General features: G+C 40.4%; 2 protein-coding genes across 7 annotated transcripts in view; one reads left to right on the top strand and one right to left on the bottom strand.

Annotated features, from left to right (window-relative positions):
- Nucleotides 1-15607, bottom strand: part of flrt1b (fibronectin leucine rich transmembrane protein 1b) — a 31496-nt gene extending 15889 nt beyond the window's left edge. The window contains exon 1 of one of the 3 annotated variants that reach the window (XM_068588707.1): nt 15522-15607. The gene's annotated coding sequence lies outside the window, so the exon portion shown is untranslated. Of the gene's footprint in view, nt 1-10742; nt 11181-15521 lie in introns of those variants that run through there. The other 2 variants (XM_068588691.1, XM_068588699.1) reach the window with 2 other exon arrangements.
- Nucleotides 1-16926, top strand: part of macrod1 (mono-ADP ribosylhydrolase 1) — a 96401-nt gene that overhangs the window by 36215 nt on the left and 43260 nt on the right. The gene's annotated exons all lie outside the window — the stretch shown is intronic.

Genomic DNA, 16926 nt, shown 5'->3' with positions numbered 1-16926 from the left:
AAACATGGACACTTGCGCCAACTAAACTGGAACCGCTTAGTGCATCATCCAGATTTGGAGCAGAAAATAATATCACCAAAAAAAAAAGGGCACAACAAGCCTTACAACAGCCTTCTAGTAAGTTGAGCATTAATCCCCTCGACTCAGTCGCTCAGAAATGGAACAAATATATTTAGAGAAATATAAGTGCACTCCTTTAACGCTGCGGTACAGTAGCTTGTAAGTGGCAGTGATGTACTAATGTTCTTAGCACTTTTATCCCATTTTGATCCATTTGATGTGACAAAACTGCATTTTTTGGTTTTACTGTGGTTGTAAAATGTAATCCACAGTGAAATGTTCCTCTTTTTTGCCATGTAAAGCTAAGCACTGGAATCCTTTAAAGTACGATGGTGCTCTAAAAATGATTCTGTTGTCGCACACATGGAGAGGGGAAAAAAAAAGCCCCAGTGCTGATAAATGTCAAGACAAACGTGTTCAACACAGCCAATAACGTTTAGTTATCATCAGCTTCATGAGGCAGATCTGTGATTCGTGCACCACCAGCCTCCGTCAGCAGCTGTTTCCTTAAAATGGAAACCTCTCACACACACATGCAAAGTTCTCCACATCTTTTGCACACTTGGAGCAATAAACACCCTGACAGTCTCTCTTACAAGCTCACACACACACACCCTCACACACTTTGTTGCTCTTTTGACCCGTGAACTTTCTCTCCTTCTCACTAACACACACATACAAACACACCAGCTCTCTGTTCTTTGTTCCTCTAGCCAGTGATAATGATAGCAACACCATTACGCACTGTGACAACACCACCTCCCACTTACTCTCGATAGCAGTTCACACCATGGTACAGTCTCTGCTTCTGTCTCTCTCCGCTTCCCTCCATCTCTCTCCTCTCACTCAGAATAGTGTTGAGGTCAATTATCTTTGAATTTGCTTACCCAGTAGGCTGACTATACTGCTGGAAGGTGTTAAGTGGCCTCCCAGATTATTTAGAAGGTTTCTGGCATGTCTTTTTTTACCGTACCCCTTTAACGCCTCCTCCTGTTTGCTGTTGTCTTTTTCTATTTAGATTCTGTGTTTTTCTCTCACTCTTTTTTGTTCTCGTCCTCTATTTGCTGGCCTGTTTCTTTCTTCTCTGTCTATCTTTGTCATCTCAGATTCTCTCTCGAGTAATATCATGTTATTTATATATATTATTATTTTATTTTTCATATTAGTTGATGTTAATGTTCATCACAAGATGAATTTGTCAGTATTTCTGTTTAGCTTCAGAATACTGTTTGACCACCGTATCTGCAAAATGATCAAGAACTGTGGGAGCTGCAAACATAAAATCTATTCAAAATAAAATAATTCTACCAATAAAATACAAATAAATTCAACCCTGTCAGTCTAAATACTATGTTCATCAATTAAAATCCCTTGTTTTCTACGGTACCTGATGGCACTTGCTTTGGTGTGCTATTGGTCATTTCATACAAAGCTGCAGGTGATTTTCATATTATTTACCCTTTGGGTTGGAACATATTTGAAACTATTTAAATACTGTCGACAGTTTGCCTCAACGGAAAAGCCTGTGTTTTGTGTCGGACTTTAAGTGATATAGCACCACTGACATCTTGTTACCTAATTCATGTACAACGGCTCTTTACATTTCAGGCTGCTGTGACTATTTCTGTCGCCTAAGTGCTGACATAAAAAGTTTCCCATTTAACTATTTTACTTTTGATACATCAAAAGTTGATTCTTTGTTGGGGTTAGTTAATTAGTACACTGTCAAGCAATGCAACGTATTAACTGTATCTCAAAGTTTCTAATTTTCTAATCTAATTCTTTCCGTGTTAATATAATGTATACCTCTGCTACCTCCATCTGTGTCCGTGTGTGGTAGCAATGTTCCTGCTTTGTTTTATTTCTTTCCCTCCATCCTACTTATTCTTAACAGTAAAGCACAAAACTCCAACGGTGATAAGATGAGAGCAAGTCACTGAGAGGTAAGCAGTGCAAATGGGAATTTTCAATGGATGGGTCCTGAAACCCATTGTCAGAGGAAGAGAGAGGATGAATAAGGACTGAAAAGGAGAGCGGATAAAAAAGATAGATGGAAGGAAGGGAGCATAGATGGAGGCGGACAGGGAGACAAAGTGAGCTGTAGAGTTTTTGCCCTGGAGGAAGCCGGTTTCCAAAGAGGGAATGAACAGCAGAGGAGGGCGTAAACGAGACTTTGAGAGAGAGTGCTGCTTGAGAGAGGAAAAGAGAGGAGGAGGAGGAGGGATGGACTAAAGAGTGGAGGCGAGGAGGTGAAAAGGGAGGACAGCAGTGAAGAAGAGGTAGTCATCAGAAAATAATAAAAAAGAAGAGGTAGACACACACACACACACAGTGAAGGTGTTTTGCATAAATATGGTGTGAATAATGAAAATGCCGCCGGCTTCATTTTAAACACAGCAGCTAATAATTAAAACAGTCAGGCCTCACACTGTGGGCTACAGAGACAGCACAGAGATTGTTATGCATAAGCGGTAAATAAACTATATTATCTCTCTGGGGGCTCTCTTGAGGGCTACGGCCTTGGGTGCTGACAACATATTCACGGTGCTGTGCGCTTGAAGCCCCTTCACCCACTCGCTTCCCCTTCAGTGAGAGAAATATGCAGGTTTAATGATGAGTGTTCATAATTTCCGACTGACCAAAACATATACATGTCGCTTCAATAGCGAACAGAAACTCTGATTAGAACCGATTCCCTGTTTCTCCCAGTATGCTATTCTTGACAGCACTGAAGAGGCTTCTGCAGCAGTAATTAGACCTTGGGACACTAGAAAAGCCAGTGGAACCCTCCCAGATGAAAGCTTTTCGTGGGTTGGCAGCTCCTTAAGGCAGGGTGAGGCAGGTTTCATTACAGGTTTTACAGACTGACACCCTTGAAACCGTGAGTAAAATCCTCCCACACCATGCTGGAATGATTTTTCTGCTTAGCCATCTGCGATAAATGAGTAATATTACTAAAAACATATTCAGTAGCCGCTATAAAAAGTAGCCTCTATCACATCAGCAGTGTACCATGTGACCTGGCTAATGTTTAAATGAAACATAAACAGCTTTAATATCGGCCTGATACATCGGGCTCACACTGCTCTCTATCAGCACAGGAGGAATACATTAAATTTATCTGCACCAAAAAAACATAGACACCCATCTGCCTGCAATATTATGTGCCAGGAGATGCTATGATATACCCCATCTCGGAAAAACACACAATTTCACACACGGCCCAGCATGCATACACATCAGCTCATGACAGTATGTGGATCCCATTAAATAAGACTGAGGGTCTTTTTTTTTCTGATTCACAGCATTTGCTCTCTCTCTCTCTCTCTCTCTCTCTCTCTCTCTCTCTCTCTCTCTCTCTCTCTCTCTCTCTCTCTCTCTCTCTCTCTCTCTCTCTCTCTCTCTCTTTCCATGTCTTTCTCTCACTCTGTGTCTCGCTCAGAATGAGGTATGCACAGGAAGTATTTTCCGACAGGCAATTTACGGGCCGGACACCCTTTCTCACACAGAAACACACACAGACAAACACACACATGTGCACACACACACATATATATATACATACATACACTCACGCACAAAAAAACAGTCCACCAGAAGGCACTCTTAGATAGGTCACAATAACTCTCGCGAGGTTGAACTTGGCACTTATGCCTTTGGAGCAGAATCCCTGGAGGTGTGTGTGTGTTTGTGTGTGTGTATCTGTGTCTGTGTGTGTGCACGCATGTGTGTGTTTGTCTGTGTGTGTTTCTGTGTGAAACAAGTCATTTAAAATCCAATAAGATATGAAGTACGTGTGGCCTCCTGGTGGCAAGCTAAGGTGCCGTACTGAAGGTTTGAATCCAGCTGACAGGCTTTGTTACCTCTCACCCACCAACACTTCATCTATCTCTCCTTCTTTCTCTCCCTCTATTATTTCCCCGTCACGCTCCATTTCATTATTATCTCGCTGAGAAAAGAAAGATTGTACGGGAGCAAAACTTTTTAAAAAGAATGACAAACTTCTTTGTGGAAGGTGCTGTTTCTGAGTGAACTTAAAACTGAAACATCGTCTGCCACTCAGTCGTTCTGTTTTTGCGGTGTTTACTTTTGTTCCTCATTATAAAGAGACAATGAGTACACTCCAGAAAGGCAATAGGGTAATTATCAAAGCTTATTCATGCAGAGTCAAGCACAGGCTCTGCATACCTGAGAGATCTATTGGAATTCAATACATCAGGTCAAACATATTCCTGCCAGTCGCCCTCACAATCGAGCACCATCTTGACATTCTTTCCAGCGGGTGGAGCAGTCTCTGAACATGGCTTGGTAATTGGCTCGTGTGCATCGCTCTCTGATCATTTTGGATAGCGTGGCGGTGTTTGTTTATCATTCTTTGTTGCTATGGTAGGTTGTGATAAATCAACGTTTAGTTCCACTCACACACTTGTGTTAGTCAAAAATGAGAGGTTTTAGTTCTTCAGCAGGTTGTAGATATAAAGAACAGTTGTGTTATTATACTGATACGCCGTGATATTTGGTCTAAATTTTAATTGGCTTCACAATTTTCTTTTTTTTCACATGTTCTTGCAACAAGCACAGACGAGAAGAAAAAGACAGCTGATCTCAGAAAAGCCCTAAAATATCCAGTCAACATGTATCAACGCGTCAAAGAGCTTTGCAACATATACCAACAGACATGTAAAGGGTAGAACGTTGACACTATCCTACATAGGAGCTTTTAAACATTATATTTGAACACCCACTGTTTGTCAGGAAGAGTCAGGAAAACATTGCCAGCCAAAGCACACAGTTGGTGCAAGTCCCAAAATCTATAATTGAGCTATTTAAAAAATACAAGTTCCAAATGAATTACATGCCCCACATGTCATTGCAGTTTTGTTTAGTTTGCTGCAGGCAACACACTTAACTGTGGTGCAACTGATACAAAGTCAGAACATGTAGACAATCTGGAGTACACAAATGTTCCACATGTTGGGCCAATGTGAGAGAGGGCCTGAAGAACATGACATCTGTCATATAATTACAAGTATACACTGAAGTAAAAAAGAGACAAATGCACCATATAAATAACATGAGATGATGAATGGCTTTTTATTCCCAAAATAATCAGTAACCCCTGGCCATAGGTGCATAATTTATTCATAAATACTTTCATAGATGTCTCTCATCATTCACTTCCTCAGCCTTTGATCCAAGAAAGATCAAAAAGAAATCACTCTTTGCATCAAATGAACTCCTCATCGAGATGATCTCATCTTTGGTCTTTGCTTTCCTTTCATCACTGAGTTTATTCTCTCAACGAACTGGTTCGTTCTACATTTATTTGTGACACATTCTCCACAGTAACAGCCCCCGATTCAGCAGATATCTCACCTGCCAGTGATACCAACTGATGCATGTAAATTATCTTTCATTAACCCGCAGTACAAAAGCTCAATGACAACAGATCAGTTGTGTTTTTGTTTTTTTAGTGTGAGGTACAGGTGCTAACTCTCCCTGCTATATAGAGGGGGCATTTTTATTATATCTAGAATTTGTTTTTGCATGATTGAAAATGTTTTAATAATTCAAACATAGCTAATGTCTTTTGTTTGCAGTTATTTATTGTAACTTGCATATTTAACAAGTATTTCTGGAGAGACCTGCAGCTGTTTTAAAGCCATAGGTAAGAACCAGTGCAGGCGCTCTGAAGTCCTCCGGCAGCTCAAACCAAAGCTCATCTCTGAACTTGGCTCAATGTGACTCGTACTCTCTGACCTGCCCTATCCCTTTGTTCCAACAAATGGACCAACACACACTTGGTCACAAAGCCATAATGCAATATAATGCAGCCTAATGCAAGAGCATGTGTTTGTGTGCGGTAACTGTGTGTCACAAAGCCTCCTAAATCGTTAAAACCTTCCCTTGTGTAATGCATCGCGCTCTGTAATGCATCGCGATCTGGCATCTACAGTGGGATATATTCATTTCAGGTTTTCTTGGGATCATGTTTATTATGTCTTTTCGATGAAGTCTTAGCCAAAACATGGCATAACCTCGATTATATAAAAGAACAGTTTGTTTCAGAGCCAGACGGCCTCCTACAAAAGATTGCATAAGGCATAAACTCAGGCAATAACAAACCTACAAGTAATCAATTTTAAAATGCTGTTGCCTTCTCATCCTAAACTCTACAGATTGTTTAGCATTGAAACAAAGCGGCAGAAGGGGAAAGTTTAATTTATTCTTCAAACAATTATTCTTGTTTTTGGGTTAGAATGCACAATTAATTAAGTATATCAACTTTTTAGTTCAGCATACTTTTTGATATTGTTTCCGGGTCATCTGAGGATCTGAGCTGAAAAAATGACCACAGTAAAGTTACGACTAAACAAGAAGCTGAAACTCACTGTAAGCAGAGGGGAGCTGCAGATTTAGGTGCTAATTATCTGTAGGTTTGTATGAGTCAATCCTATCACATTGTCTGTTACATTTTTATCATGAAAATAATTATTATAGCTGGTAAAAAAAAAGAGGGGGGGGGGTTCAAACAAGTAAGACCGGATAAAGCGAGCTTTACGTGTGTTGTGTTTGGTTCATCAGCCACACCTAACACATTTACATATTGAGATCCATTGACAATACCTGCAGAATCAAAGCAACATATTAACTTCAGATGTAATTGTAAATGCCCTTACATTAATGTATAGAAACAGATCACATGTTAATATTAGGTGTAAATGTGGCTTTTTCCATTTGGTGAAGCTGCCAATTTTGCAGATAGGATTGTCTGTTCTTTAAATTTTCAATTAGTATTTTTTTCTTCTTTTGTTCAGTATATAGTGGAAACAAATAAGATGAGATAAAGGAGGAAGGCTGAAATCCATGACACATTATAAGCTCAGTATTTCCCTCAGCCTCCTGACCCACCATTTATATGATCTAGGATTTTCTATCGGTTGTATAAGAGTGAGAGCAGCATTTTCTCATCTGTTTTTCTAATAATCTGTTTTCTACATGTTTTCTTTTGCCAAGACAGAAACTGGGATTCTGAACACTAAGATTAGCCTTAACTGAAGTGTAAAGGTCAAGATCAGATTTGTGTCGTTGACTGCCTTCATACTGTCATTTTGACTGTTTACATCTGAATGAGCTGTATTTGTTTATAAGAAAAAGGGCCAGAGTCCTCAGTAAGTCATCCTGTGCCGTCTCGGTCTGAGTCGCCATAAAGCCTTTCTGGACACGGTTATGAAATCATTGTTTCGGGGGCTGGTAATACTCTACTTCTGGCTACAGCTGCAGTGTTTTCCACACACAGGCTTTAATAGGGTGGGGTGCCTGGGAACATTAATGCGCAGGTATATTTTGAGACACATATTTATCACACACTCCCCTCCTACCACTTCATTTGGTTTGAGCATACGTTCACTTATACTTGTACCTTCTGCATTCTCGTTCATTATTGGGCTTTATCCGTCAATGTTTTCTATTAGTTTATTCATGTATGCCATGAAATATCAGGACAAATTCATATCTGATGATCAATAAAGTTCAATGGTTTCATTCATCTGACTGATCATTAGATTAAAAAAAATAAAAATTAAAAGAACATCCACAAAAAGGCAGAAAGTCAGTCAAGGGCCACAAGAACATCTTCAACTTCATACATTGATTTGGATGGGTACCAATTCAAATATTGAATCATTAATAAAAGGAAATATTAACAGCGTGCCAAAGTTTACAAGCATCGATGTGCTTAGTAACAGTCCAGACCTGGTTTCAAACTGCTGAATTATTTACATTTTGCAGTAAAACATTAATGCTGAATTTCATGACTACAGGCAAGAAAACAAAGCTGAGAACAGTCTTTGACATGGATGTAAATCAATCCCTGATTTCTAATAGATGTAAGCTACAGTTCGAGCTTATAAAGCTGATGTAAAATAATGAATTAATAGATGAATAGAATCACATGTCATTCAGTAAGACTCGTCGGATAAGTAGGTCAAATAGCCTCTGGACAGCAGACATACTGGTTAGATACATGAAGCACAGAGAGTCATCTCTTCCTCTTGACACCTGCTGTTCTGCCACAGGGCGCTGACCCGGGGCCTTGAACACTGCTCACCCCTCCACGCAATCACTCGCTAGTAAACTGAACAAACTGCCACCAGGGAAAAATGTCCTCACAACTGAAGAAAACTGGGAGCAGTTTTAACCCCAGGTGTCATGCTCCTGGTGTTTTTACAGTCGACACTATATAGTACAAATTCCCTGCATGCATGTACAGTTTTCACTCATTCATCAGGTTCTAGACAGCTGCACAACCCTAGATTTTTATATTCGCAATGGAAAGAAATGACTACATGTGACGTAAAAGGACGATACGACATTTTCCCCTCAGCTCCACAGAGGGAGTTTGCATTTTTCAGTTCAGGCTTTAGGGCCCTAGAAGATCAGATGCACCCTGCACTCTACCTGCCCAGTACCAAACAGCAGACGGACAAAGTGAGCGCCCACTAGCATGCGAACACTAGGTGCCTAAAGCTAAATATTCCTCTTGATGAAGACCGAAACAAAGCTAAAATGAAAGTGAATATCAAATGTAAATTCACAGAGTAGCCAGAAATTAAATGAATGCCAAGTTTGCTCTGTGTCTTCTGGGTGTGTTACAGGTTACTGTCTGTTAACTTATTCACCATCAATTTTGACAATGTGTAAATATTGTGTTTTGGACAGCCCCCGAGAAATGTTGTGGTGCAGATTTCAGAATCAGACAGTTTCCAAAACAACAACAAGAACCAACATCAAGAAGGATTTGGTGTGTTTTCTTTCCAGTGAATCAAATCAACTTCATCCATCCTTTTTACTGCTAGTACAGATTCAGTACTAAGCCGTAATACCACAAAGTCTTCATGGAGAATCAGTCTAGTCCTCATACACAACTAAATGTATCTATTGTTTTTGGAAGATTAAATTCTGTTGAAGATCTTTTTTTATTTTTATTTTGAATTATTTCATACTACTGGTAGTTGTCATTAAGACACATTTGTATTTGTCTGATATTGGCCTCATTTTAGAATCATTAATCTGATTTCACAGTCAGCAGTATTTATGCAATAAGACTAAAAGCTGCTTGAAAGACGAGGTTAATCCGTCAGAAATTATTCTTTTAAGTTCAATTAAGACAATGAGAGTCTTCAGGGGTGTTAACAGCTGACTCATGCTGTGTTAAATGCATTTGCACTAACATATCTTTTAGCATTTATGCTGTGAACAATGCAACAGAAGCTCAGTCAGCTAAGCTTCACACAGGTGGTGCTGAGGATTTTAAACCGCCAAGTTCGCCTCACAGGCGAAAGCAGGGCCTCTTGTTTGGAAGAATGATGACTGTAACCAATTTCAGGAAATGAAAAAAATACTGCCTATCAGACACAGACGATACGGATGTCTGCAGGTTTTATTTTTTGTAATTTTGTTCGTCAATTTAACAATCTGTAAAATGCCTATTGTGTTTTTTCCCCCAACCCCTTCTTGGTTTATTGTGTTTCAAATGGAGCGTTATATAAGCAGCGCTCCTCTCCTGCTGTCGTATGGCTGAATAAGAGGAGATCAAAAGGGAGGCGATAGAGAAACAGTGTCTGCTGCCTTCTCTTCTTTATTCCCTCCACATTCTGCCAATGTGCAGCTCCCTCTATGACTTGCCCTGGATTCTCTCTTTCTCTCTCCCTCTCCAGGACATTACACTTTAATCTCATGTTCTCTTACTTTTTCTCTTGTGTCCCCCTTTTGGTCTCTTTGCCTCTCACGCTCCTTCCGTTGTTATCACTCCATCCATCAATCCATCTATCTCTGCCTTTCTTCTTTAATCCCATGTACTGCTTTGGCCCCGAGAATCCCATTCTAATCTGCTATCTCAATATGGCCCTTTATGACATCTAATCCTGTGCTTGTATATTTGTGTGTGTGTGTGTGTGTGTGTGTGTGTGCGTGCGCGTGTGCACGGATGTATGTTTGTGTTTACATCCACTAAGAGATGTTTATCTTTTTTGCAAATATTAGTTAAATAGCGCAATGTTTTTTGTTATTTGTGTGCATGTTGTCCTGCACAACATGAAGCAGGCCCTTATGTTGAGGTGGTGGTGGTAAGGGGATATTGTCATGTAAGAAGGGACATCGAGAGACAAGCTTGACCCATCTAACACACATACAATAACAAGACCACAAGCAATTATGAAAGCCACACTGCTCATATGAGGGATGAGGAAAGAGCGATGGGAGAAATGAGAGAACACATGCAAGTGGGAATTCTATCTCTTTACAAAGTATAATCTCTCATTTTAATCTCCCTCTCTGCGTGTTTCTCTCTGAAGCCCTGTTTTAAATCTGACTGTTTCGGTCCAGCAGGTAGCTGCATAAATGATCACGCAGTCATAAAGTAAAACCACACATTTCTTCAACATCCAATTCCTGTAAAAATTCATATATATATATACACACACACACACACACACACATATATATATATATATATATATATATATATATATATATATATATATATATATATATATATATATATATATATATATATATATAAACCAACCTGTCAGTCCCTCAGCCTAACTCAGCCTAACCTGCATGAACCGTTCACCTTTTCCCCGACGAATGCACAGTCACCACCCCGCCACAGATCGTACCTTTGTTATCCATTTTTTTCCGCCTCCCTGTCCCGCTCGCTTCCCCTCAAGTCCTCCTCGTCAAAGCATCCTCTCAACTTGATATCTACGCGGCTCCGTGACGTCCCGGTCAGCAGCAGCTGTACGGCCGCGCGCAGGGACCCGGTAGGATGCTCGGCTCTGCCGCGCCGGAGCTCCGCGATGTGCGCTAGTTATCGCCCACCCTGTCGTTTCTGTCTGCTGTGGGTTAATGTGTTTGGAGCGAGTGTGAGGAAGAGAGAAAGAGAGGGAGGGAGCGAGGGAAAGAGAGAGACTAACCTCTGATAAAGTCTGATTGCGTCCTTTTGCTCCCTGTTTTCGCGCGGCCAGTTAGCTCCCCTCTAACCTTCATCAACTTCGTTTCTTTAACTCTAAAGCGGCTCGTCATAACGTCAACGCAACATTACACACTCCTCTCTCTCTCTCTCTCTCTCTCTCTCTCTCTCTCTCTCCCTCCCCCCCCCCCTCCTCCGTGTCGCTCCCTGAGCGCAGAATAGCGTCAAAAGGTGCGACTAATCTCTATTTCTACATCGGTTTATCCCGCAAGGCTTTAGGGCGCCTCCGTCTTTTTTTCTAAAATAAACCGACTGTGTTTAGTAACGGGTTGACAGGTGTCGCCTCCAGCGCACGTTCCGCCTTCCTCCTCCTCCTCCTCCTCGTCGTCTCGCGTCGAGCCTGCGCGCGGTGTTGTGCGTGTCTGTGTGTGTGTGCGCGCGCGCGCGTGTGCGCGGTGGGGGTACTACTCTTTACAATGGCTCTCTGAGCTCTGTTACAGGGGTTCAGCAGGTCGCCTTGGTCCAGCAATTACCGACAACTCACCAAGCATTAGACTGACAGGTACACACACACACACACACACACACACACACACACACACACACACACACACACACACACACACACACACACACACACACACTTAAATTGACTTTAGCGTGTGGTGCTCTGGGGCCGCCAACATGCCTCCAGTTTGGGGGCTTTCGATGGACAATGAGTGGATTTCAGTCCTTGAAGGAAGAGGTGTCTCACAGTCGAGTAGAAAATGGCGTTTGGTTGTGTGTGTCAGTTTGAGTTTTACTTAAAACATGAAGGCACTGACATTTGTGCCTGTAACCAAGCTGAAGAGTCCAAGACAAGGTTCCCCCAGAGTCTCTTCTCAGCTAATGACACACTGGTTCAACTATTTTAATTCAGACTTTGTGACCAATGATTTTTATTTGCCTCAGGGGCACACCTCACAATTAATTTGCATTTATTACCTGTGGGCAGTTCTCTCACAAAAGAGTTACTACAGTGTAGCCCTTTGGTGCTGCATACACAGCAATATTAAATAGCTTTCACATGGGTGTTTCTCCATTCAAACACATACACACACATGCACAATGTAATGTGCACGGCTCATCAGCACACAGAGCATCTCTAGGCTCCTGTGGGGTCCCTTGGGGCCTTGGTTCCGGGTGCAGCTGCGCCACTAGCACCCTCTAGCGCATACATTTCCAGGATTTAGTCTTATTCAATTCAAGTGATAGTCAGAATCTAAACGAGGCAATATTTCAGCAGAAGCTAGCGCTCACATGCCCAGACTGGATTTTTGAATACCGTACTGTTATTGATGTTTTAAAATTTGAAAGAAATAGCAAAAGTATAAATATCTCGGCCAATGTTCACTTTTATACATGAACAGATATCACAAAAAAATGTTTAACCCTCAACTAGTTTTCCTGAGAATTGTGACTTTAATCAGTCTCCAATGATTAAATTACACTTTGTTGTTAATAGAAGATTGTAATATAAAATGAGGATGACAATACGATTTAATCCAATCCAGTAGTTCTTTGTTGTGTGTTTGTTCATCTCTATAGTGGTTTATGCTCTTATGGGCACTGAATGGAATATTGTTGTGTTGTATATATATATATTGTAGGTTTTATTCACACATTATGCAAAAACTGACAGTGATGCTAATTGCAGACTAATATAATAGCGCATTTTTTTCCTTTCTTATTTTACCTAATGAAAAATAGCAGCCATATTCCTACTGGAACTATTAGTGCGTCTGCGGTAAATTACAGTAATTTTTGCTCTATTTATCCCTCGTGGTATCAGTATAATAGCCCTGTGCAGGCAACTGTTGTCGAAGTAAAAGTAGGTTAAAACATGTTCGATGCTCAATCCCTTGAAATTCCAAACAAAAAACATTAATGTAACCAACAAACAAAATGGAAAATAGTCTAATGGTGCAGATAAGAGTTTGAAAACATTGGTGGTTGTAAACAAATCAGCTTATAATACAACATGATCTGGACTCAGAGGGTCACAACTCACAACTCATTGAATATTGATTTATTTTGATGTTGATGAGATTGCTCATGATTTGATTCAGTATTCATGTCTTACTTTGTTATACACTCGATAAGAATATTGCAACGAGGTTAAACTTGTATGCCATTCTCTATAAATAAAATACAGTGATGATTGTAAATTTGTAAGTAAAATATTGTGGTTACGTTCTCCAGACCAAACACCCGGTGAATGTGCAAGGCAATAAATATAAAGCCTTTATCGTCAAGCTGTCCTGAGCCTCAACCTACAACCTTTGTAAACGTCCTCTGTCACATATTTGCATGTTGGTGCTATCAGTGGATTATCTTCTGAAGGGTTATACTGAAATCCATTTTTCTGCAAGGCAACAGGTTGATATCACTTCCCATCCTGTTGCATTGTGATACTTCTTGTATCCATACTGGGATTTACTCACTGTCTGCAGCAGTTACAAGCCCAAAACGCCCAAAACGCTTCAACATTGGAAAACTGAGTTTTTATAAATCTTCCCACTGACTGGAGTTTTTTTTAGTGACCTTAAATGTGCTATTTTATAAAAGAAAATACAATGTTAATAGACATCTTCAGATCTTCTTAAAATCGTTTAAAGAGATCAGATGATGTCTATTGACCAAGTACCAATGGGAGATATTCACAAAAATATATTTACATTCAGCTTGAGCACAACTTTAAAACTTCTGAGGAACCTGTGGCTAAAACTGTGTTTTTAGTAGATTAAAATTGAACATTTAAATTGTGAAATGATTAACACCTGTAGCAAATCAGAAATGTCCTTCTTCATGCATTTAGATTACTAGCAACAACATCTTAAATTGCAACACAAAGGATTTATTTCAACTTGAATCAGTTAGTTTTGTCTTTATGGATTAATCTTCCGTTCATGTTGTCAATCAAATGTCCAAGAGTGTAACTATCAAATAATTCTTTCTTTTTTTTTACTCAATTTTGGCTGACTATTGTTTTGCACTAAGTCAGGTTTTAGTTTATGTTTTATGTTTGTACTGTGAAGTTGTTTGGGAAGTAAACAAACTGTAGTCACTGTTGTCACAGGAGGGCTACACAGAACATTCATCACATGAGGTCATAACATCTTTGTGTCATATTGTCTCTGCAGGTGTGAACGCATGTAAAGAATGTAATTATTTAAAGGTAATTAGCAACGGCAGGTTCATCAGCTGTCAATTAAAAATCTTTCACTTCCACACCAGGTGAATAGATGAGTACAAACTTTGCTGTGGTTTTGTTTCGCATCACGAGTACATTCTTGAAGAACACCATCACAGAGTTGAAAACGAGGAGATGTTTGTCTTGTTAAGATAAAACAGTGTTTCTCTCTGTTCACTTTGTCTTTGTACGTCAAAGTCACAGCCTTGAGGTGAATCACAGGTCTTCTATAGCATAGCGGGTATCAGGAAAAGCATATCCACAGAGATAATATGGAGCTACATTTGCTCAAAAGCCAAGAAAAGCCAATGAAACACAAATAGACGTAGGTTATTTTTAAATCCTCTTTTTAGCCTTACAGTAATTGAGCATCCCTACATTGATCTATCTGGGAGAACCATGAGATAACTCTGTCTTTAACTGCTTAATAGAAACAGTACTTAGGATGGATTGTCAAAGCAAGCTTTTATCTTGTTAATTTCTTAATTCTAGTATGTTCAGTTTCTTCTTTTAACCTTTACGTCCTGTGCTGAAAAGTGATGTTTTATTTCATCCTTAGGATCAATGTATTCATACTATAATCTTATTTAATCCCAGATAAAGGTGTGGCACCATGTCTGCTTTTATTCTGCACTGTATAATTCGCTTTGTCCTTTTTTTTTCTCCATAAGGACGCCAGCAAATTGATTGGCATTCTCAAGTGGACTGACTAAATGATGGCTGGAGATTAAATGCCTGATAGAGGTATGATGGTGGTTAGGACAAATGGGTAGAGGAGAAAGAGAGAGAAGAAGGGAGAGGGAGGAATACACAAACAGGTTGCACTGGGGCCTGGGGAATAAACGGGGAGAGAGCGAAGAGCGAATGAAAAATAAGATGGAGGGCCACAGAAAGCCAAGACAGAAGACACAGAGCTTCACATGGAGATTTTAGCCTGTTGTCATCATTACCATCATAGCTATTGCCTTGTAGTATAATCACACACACACACACACACACACACACACACACACACACACACACACACACACACACACACACACACACACACACACACATATTTGTACTCAGCCAAACAGCAAGTTAGTGCGTCCTCTCTTTAGTTTCTCCAACCAACTTCTTCCTCTTCCATATGGCCAGGTTATCAGCATTGAGCTCTCGCCCATCACTGATGCATCAATCTATCCAACCCCCCCCCCTCTCTCTCTATGTCTCTCTCTCTCTCCATTTCACCCCCTCAGTGTGATTACTTACCTCCCCAGAAAGACGAAGAAGAAGTACACTCCATCTTGTTGTTTTATGTTCCCAGCAAATTTAGTCCTGCGTCTCCCTCCTCCACCCTCAACTCTCTTTCACTTTGTCTGTCTGTCTCTCTCACTCACTCTTCGTCACCCCTCCCCGAGCCCTCCCTCCATCCCCTGACACCTTGCGCTTTCCTCCTCCCCTCCCCCCTCCCTCCCCCTGCCAACCCTCTTTAACTCTGTATGTAGTGGTATAACTTACCACCCTGATCCCTTCCCCGCTCCAATAATTGGTGTGTCTCGGCAGAGGATGCAAGCTTTCTATAGCTGCTCAGTATTCACGGGTCTAATTAGTCATCTAATAGATGTTTCTTTATCTAATAGATAAAGAAACAGTTTGCCTTTCTTGTGGTCGGCACCACAGGAGAAGTGAATTTGTGTGTGCGTGTGTTTTTTTCTCGCCCATGCAACAACTTTGTGCACAAACACAGACACACACAGTTACACTCGATCCATGAGGATACATGTTGGTTTTAACAGATGGTGAATAATTTTCCCTTGAGTAGACATTACTCTCTCTCTCTCTCTCTCTCTCTCTCTCTCTCTCTCTCTCTCTCTCTCTCTATAATTAACTAGGTTTTAGTATCCAACCTTTGGGCTTTGCCGTCGCCATGGTTACCCAAACTCTGAAACACTACGGTCTGTATTTGTATGTGTGTGACTACTGGCAAGTATGATGTATGTAGGGTTTACACCCCTATTTGTGTGTGTGTGTGTGTGTGTGTGTGTGTGTGTGTGTGTGTGTGTGTGTGTGTGTGTGCGTGCATCTGCATGATTGTGCATACACAGGAGTATTTTGGTTGCTTTGATGCCTTTGTTTCCCGCGCGGCTCGACGCTGGTTCTGTCTCATGCTCCTATGTATCTACACAGAGAACAGCAGTGTTACATGGAGTCATTGATAATTCAACACAGGTCTGTTGTGCTTTACATAATACAATCTTAATTATTATATAATCACATGAATATAAATCACAAGCAAGCAGATTAAAAAAAAAAATGGAGGAAATAAAACCATAATTTATTCTGTACTTGTAACCTTCACGTCTGAAGGCAATAGCTCACTGTCTTTTGTTGTCTTGATTCATTAGATTGCACACTTTCAGACAGTCCCTCCCCTCGAAGGCATCCTTGATGTTGCACTCGATAGTACACTAAAAGTGTCTGTGAGAAAACGAAAAAAAATTGCCGGACGTAATCAATCAAATACATTTATGTCCACTTTCCTGATAGATTACCTTAAGTGAGCTGTATTTTGTCTGTTTGCCTTCCTTACTCTTATATACTCATTAGTCTCCACGATGCTGTGTTCTATCATCTGCCATACCTTCAAAGTCATCTATTACTCAAACTCGACTTC

Source organism: Clinocottus analis, unplaced genomic scaffold, assembly GCF_023055335.1.
Source record: "Clinocottus analis isolate CAN_PGR_092001 unplaced genomic scaffold, fCliAna1.0.p SCAF_10, whole genome shotgun sequence".
Classification (NCBI taxonomy): Eukaryota; Metazoa; Chordata; class Actinopteri; order Perciformes; family Cottidae; genus Clinocottus; species Clinocottus analis.
This window is presented reverse-complemented; position numbering and strand designations above follow the sequence as displayed.